At 36.5% G+C, this 6,720-nt stretch overlaps 1 pseudogene; it reads right to left on the bottom strand.

The window, feature by feature from the left end:
* Positions 1 to 5,076: 5,076 nt before the first annotated feature.
* LOC103787098 (alcohol dehydrogenase class-3-like) lies at positions 5,077 to 6,460 on the bottom strand (annotated as a pseudogene).
* Positions 6,461 to 6,720: the final 260 nt, after the last annotated feature.

Genomic DNA, 6,720 nt, shown 5'->3' with positions numbered 1-6,720 from the left:
TGTTGTATATAAAGAGTTGAGTAAGAACTTTTGCAAATTGTATCCATTTTCAGGGAAAGAGATTTAATTTTTATTGTATTACCTGTGGCCTGGTAAAGTTGTAGCAGTAACACTGTATCCCACCCTAGGTTAGCTGCCCTGGTGTTTTCTAAAGATAACTAGAATTTTTGTATCTTTGTAAACTGGTTCCTGGTCAAATATCTTTGAAAAGTATACCCTGTAAACTTTCTAGATACTATCATCAGCTAATTGAATTTAAATGGCTATTCTCTTATTCCCTTAACAAGCTTTCCCAGTATATTTCCTTCTTGGACTTTCATAGAATTTAGCAACTTACAGGGAAAGAAAAAAGAACTGCATAACTTTAAAGCATAATAATACTAATAAAACAAACTTTAATAAGTATGATGAAGAGTCTTTGTATAGAAAGAAACAAAGTTGTGAGTGTCATAGTAGAGGCTACTTGTTAGAAAGCAAAGATTCAAAAAAAAAATAGGTAGTAGCAAACTTGTAAGAGCAAGACCATAAATTCTGATCCATCGTTTCTTTATCAAATATTACAATCAGTTTATCTTCCCTAACAGTCTTCCGTAATTCTGCTTGCATCTCTCTCCTCAGAAACAAAGTCTAGGAGAAAGGCAGAGCAGAGTAAGTTCAATTCCCCTAAAAGCCATTACAAAACGATGAGGCAGCATGATTCAGTGGAGAGGGTACAGGTTTCAGAATCAGATATACCACTCTCTGGATCCTAACTGAAGTCATTGCCTTGAACAATATTCTTGACTGTAAGCTTCAGAACAATATTGCGAACCATTCTAATCACCTGAACATACACATATACATTAAGTTGAGGGCAAATTTATGAAAGAACACTGGAGTTTTTCAAAGAAATATAAAATATTGATCAGTAGCAAATCAAGAAGTGAAGAAAAAAGGCAGATGCAATTCTATAACCTTTATTTATCTATCTAACATTGATCTAACTTAGTTTATATTAGTTCTCTGTGTGTCTCACAAATTGTAGAGCAAGAAAATATGATTGGTTACACCTATATTTAAACTTACCTATTCATCTGCAGTTAGGTCAATAAAATTTAAAATTTGTGTCACATTAAATGCATAAATGGCTTCTGGAATTCTTTTAAAAAGAAGTGCATAGTCTTTGCAAACCCTTTAATAGTGGTCCACTGCATTTGATTTATTAGCTGCTCAGCAAACAAGTTTATTCTCATTTATATAAATGTCCAAAGATGACCCAATTTAATATGATCTAACTATTTCAACTATTACATTATTTCAGTAGTGACTATCAATTTGTTCATGCCTCTCTTTATGACCCTTTTTATAGTTCATTCAGGCTGCAATGACAGAACACCACAAACCAAATGGATTACAAACAACAGAAATTTGTTTCTCACAGTAATGGAGTTGAGGAAGTCTCAAGAACAAGATGCTGGCAGATTTGGAGTCTTTGTGGACCATTTTCTGGTATACAGATGGCTGTCTTTTCTTTGTGTCCTCACACAAGGAAGGAGTAAATGAGCTTTCTGAGATTACTTTTGTAAAGGGCACTAATCCCATTAATAAAAGCCCTCATGACCCAATCTACTCCCAAAGGCCTCACTCCCCCAGTACCTCATACTGGGAATTAGGTTTCAACATATGCATTTGGGGTGGGACGTGTTTACTCAATAGAGCTTCTATATAATATGACTTTGACTGACTTTCCATTTAAAGAGAAGTCTGATTCTTCATCACCACTGGTCTTCAAAGGCCAATGCCATTCTTCATGTTTACATTGGGCTGTTTATGTTGGCTGTCAGCTGAGAGTTCAGCTGGTGTTGTCTATGGCAGCACCTAGGTATGTCCTCTCCAGCATGGATGTTTTGGAGTCATTCTTCATGGCATTGGCCTTTGTCTTGATTTTGGCAATGAGAGATAGCAAATATGATGCACACAGGGACTTGAAATGTTCCTTTGCACTGGTACTTGGCTTCTGTTGATAATGAAAACTCTTCATTCATCACATGAACAAGACTGGGCTGGAAGAATGAGAGAGGCCCTTAGTCTTCTCAGACATTACAGCTCCTAACCTCCACAGACATTGAGGTACCTTAGACCTTCCAGCTTCAGCTGACCTGGACCAGAACTGAAAAACTGCCAGAACAATATACAGAATCATGAAGAAATAATAAATTTGTATGCTTTAACTTGCTTAAAGTTAGAATATCTTGTTTTGCAGGATAAGTTAACTGATACAGAAATTGGAAGTTGGGTACCACATAACCAAAAATTCTAAAACATAATGGCATATGATTTGACATGGTGGCTCGAACAGGATGAAAAAACAAAGTGGAAACTCTAAGAAGACTGAAAAATGATGAGAACTTTGTTAGTAAACATGAAAAAGTAGTGAGGAAACATCTAAACAGGCTTAAAATATGGTGTCTCATATGAAATAGCAAAACAATTAGAAAATTGTACCCTATTGGTAACATGGAAGATGGAAAAAATCTAATGGACGTGTAGACATTGTTAAGGCTATTTCTCAGCAAAATATTGAAACATTGTATGGGAAGAAAGACATGAGTGGAAGAAAACAGTCTGCAAGCAGAATTTAGAGGAAATATAGAAGATCCAGAGTTTGTCTACATGGAGATTAAAAACTATTTCATCTCCATTCTTTCAAAAGCAAATATCCTTAAAGTAAGAAATTATGAGATAAAATTAAATCAAGGGAGTGGCTATAAGTTCTTTAAAAATACTTTTGAAAGATTTAGTGGGGGTTAACTTGTAGACCTTCTAAACTAGGCAAAAGAGCTTCCAGGAATTTTAAAGACTGTTCCATAGTAACCTGATACATGTACCAAACAAGAGAAAGGCATACCTTGAAAATAACTTATCTACATGGTACTTAAAAAACATATAGGCATAAGATATTTGGAAGACAGAAAAATGGTAGAGAAGACAGTTAATCGACAAATGATAGATAGAGCTATAAAAATTCCAATTTTAAAGGGGAAATAAGTAAAATAGAAGGCAGATGATGATTACATATTAGGATAATTCTGGAGCATGTTATGGTAAGGCTATGTTCCAGTTACCTTTTGCTAGATTGCAAATTACATTAAAGCTTAGATGTTTAAAACGAGCATCTTATTTTGTTCATCATTTTGTGGGACAATGATTTAGTGAGATTGACTGGAAGTTCTCAAAGTCTCTTACACAATTTAAAGTCAGATGTTAGCTATGGTGAAAATTCAACAGGTTAGGGCATCCAAGATGGCTCTCACACTTGCCTGACTGTTTATATTGGCTGTCAGCTGAGAGCTCAGCTGGTGCTATTTATGGAAGCACCGAGGTATGGCCTCTCCAGTATGGACATTTCAGAGCCATCAGACTTGTTACCTGGAGACTGCATTTCTAAGAAGAGTGCTTCAAGAGAAATAGAGAAAAGATGAATGGCTTTTTCTGGTCTGAACTCAATATAAATTTCTTCAGACGTCGGAGTGTGAGTTCTTGTGGTATGGGTTGCTAATCATGATGAGGTGAAAATAAATTATTCCAGGTCAGGAGTGCTATTCTTTATAAACCCCATAGAAGCAATTGACCATACATTTTTGGGTCTATTCCTGGACTCTCAATTCTGCTTTGCTGGTCATTAATCTAATCTTTATGTAAATATCACAGTCTTAATTAGTGTAGTTTTATTGAAACTAAGTTTTCTTGGAATTAGAAAGCATAAGTCATTTAAATTTGTTGTTCATTTTCAAAGTTGTTTTGGTATTCTTAGTCCTTGCATTTCCATATCAATATTTGAATCAGCTTGTCAATTTCTACAAAAAAAAAAAAAAAAACTGCTGAAACTTATTTTCTTTATTTGACTACATTAAAACTTTATTCAACAAAATACCATAAAGTAAAAAGAAAAGTCACAAGATAGACTAGAAGATATTTGCAACATATAAAACTGACAAATGATTTATGTCTAGAATAAAAGAACTCCTAAAAATTATTCAGAGAAAGAGAAATAATTCAATACAAAGTTGGGCACAGGATATGAACAGGTTCTTCACAATAAAGTGTCCATTAGAATGAAGGATTTAATGAGTAATTGTGGAAAATGCAAACTAAACTCATAATAAAACACCATTCCATACTCACGTAATTCACAAAAACTCACATTTACTTTGAAGATAAATTTGGCAATGTCTATAAGGCTAAATGTGTTTATTCTGTGATACACATCTTAAGTAACTAATGCAGTAAGCCCAATGCAGAAGAATGTTCCACTACAGTGTTGTAATACAGAAACTGGCCACAACTTCATGCCTTCAACTGGAGAACAGATGAATTAAGATAGTTCGCGTAATTGAATACTGCTACACAGTACTAAAATTAATGAATGAAAGCTTCACATATAATTATACAATAATGAGTGAAAAAAGAAAAGCTGTAGAATGAGAAAGTATAAGGCTTAAAAATATATAAAACAGTACTAAAAAGTAGATGGTTTAGGTTATACACAGTGAAAGTACAACAACACAGGAATGACAAACATCAAATTTTAGATAATTGTTACCTCTGGAGGGGAGGAATGGCAATGTGATGTGGAAGTGGCAAAATGTTAAGATTTGACAGAAGTAGGTGCTGAGAACTTGGATATTCAGTATGTAATTCACTATACTAGAAATAGTACAGCCACAACCAACACACACATACACCTATTTAAGTCCAGAATGCTGTTTCAATAATACATTTTAGTGCCCCCTGAGGGGCAGATGCCATACTAGGAATTTGGGGTACAGGCACGAACAAGGCACAGTACCTCCCTTCAAGATAATATCACAGAAGCAGACTTGGCTCCTGATTAACTTTGTCACTGATGGCTAGGATCTGTTCTTTAATCAACGGGACTGAGACCCTTAAAAGTTCAACGAATGTTTCTGAGGTTTCAGACACCCACCACTGCCCTGCTTCCTTTACATTTCCCTTACAGAATGAAGATAATGGGTGGACAAACCATGACAATGATTACAGCATAAAACAAAGACAATTTCTACACAAATGTAGAAATTACTTTTATTATGTTAAAATATTCCTTAATAAGCTAGCAATTATTTATGTGGAGGAGTGTCCAGAAAACAGGTCCATGACTGAATTATCCTTGTCGTTGATCATAGAGATTCATGAATTACACACATAACACTATTCTCTGGGGTAGCTGCGAAGCTCTACGAGGCTGTGAGTTTGGAGGTGCTTCTCCCTGCCTGTTAAGCTGCTCCCATCACATCACGATAGGTTGGACATTATTTTTCTCTTTTGAATTAAATCTTTACAACAGTTCGAATGCTCTTTCCAGAATGCATCAGTTGAAAGGCTTTGTTAATTTCATCAAAAGACAGATTGTGAGTCACAAATTCATCAACTTTTATTTTTTGGACATATATTCAGACACCAACTTTGGGACACTTTCTACACTCTTCCATCCTCCAAAGGCAGTTCCTTTCCATGTGCGACCTGTTACCAGCTGGAATGGACGAGTGGCAATTTCTTCACCTGAAGCAGCTACTCCAACCACCACGCTGACTCCCCAGCCCTTGTGATAAGCCTCAAGTGCTGCTCTCATGACCTTCACATTACCAATACATTCAAAGGAATAGTCCACTCCTCCATCAGTCATTTCAATGAGCCCTTCCTGGATGGGTTTACTAAAACCCTGAGGGTTAATACATTCAGTGGCTCCAAACTCTTTGGCCCTTGCAAATTTATCTTTATTGATGTCCACACCAATGATCCGGGATGCACCAGCCACTTTACAGCCCATGATAACTGCCAATCCAACTCCTCCCAGACCAAAGACGGCACAAACAGAGCCAGGCTCCACCTTGGCAGTGTTCACAGCAGCACCATCACCAGCTGAAATGCCACAACCTAGAAGGCAGAGTTTATCCAAAGGTGCTAAAGGATCTATTTTAGCAACAGAGATATCAGCTACAACTGTGTATTCAGAAAATGTGCTGGTTCCCATGTAATGCAAAATTGTCTTTCCTTTGCAAGTAAATCTGCTGGTACCATCTGGCATTAAATCTTTCCCTTGAGTGACTCTTATCTTCTGGCAAAGGTTAGTTTTAGGATTTAGACAAAATTTGCATTCTCCATACTGTGGGATGTAAAGTGGGATGACAGTGTCACCCGCCTTCAGCTTAGTATCTCCCTCGCCAACACTTTCCTCAATTCCAGCACCTTCATGTCCCAAGATCACTGGAAAACAACCCTCAGGATCAGCTCCCCTCAGGGTATAGGCGTCGGTGTGGCAAACCGCAGTGGCAATGATCTTGATTCGAACTTCATGAGCCTTTGGGGGGTGCCACCTCTATCTCCTCTATGGAGAGAGGCTTTCCAGCCTCCCAAGCAACTGCAGCCTTGCACTTCATAACCTGGTTCGCCATGTCCACGGATTCTGAAACTTATTTTCAGATTGTGTTGAATACAGAGACCAATTTTCAGAGAACTGAATTCTTAACATTATTGAATCTCCCAAACAATAAACACAGTATCTATCCCCATATATTTAAATCATTTAACATTTGTTTCAGCAATATTCTAGTGTTTCAGTACACAGAGAATGCACATCTTTCCTCAGATTTGTCCCTAATTATTTGAATGCTTTATAATACCGTACATTTAAAATTTTCAATTTGATTCTTAATTTCTAAC

Source organism: Pan paniscus, chromosome 5 (genome assembly GCF_029289425.2).
Source record: "Pan paniscus chromosome 5, NHGRI_mPanPan1-v2.0_pri, whole genome shotgun sequence".
Lineage (NCBI taxonomy): Eukaryota > Metazoa > Chordata > Mammalia > Primates > Hominidae > Pan > Pan paniscus.
Note: the sequence above shows the minus strand (reverse complement) of the source record. Positions and strands in the feature narration are given on the sequence as shown.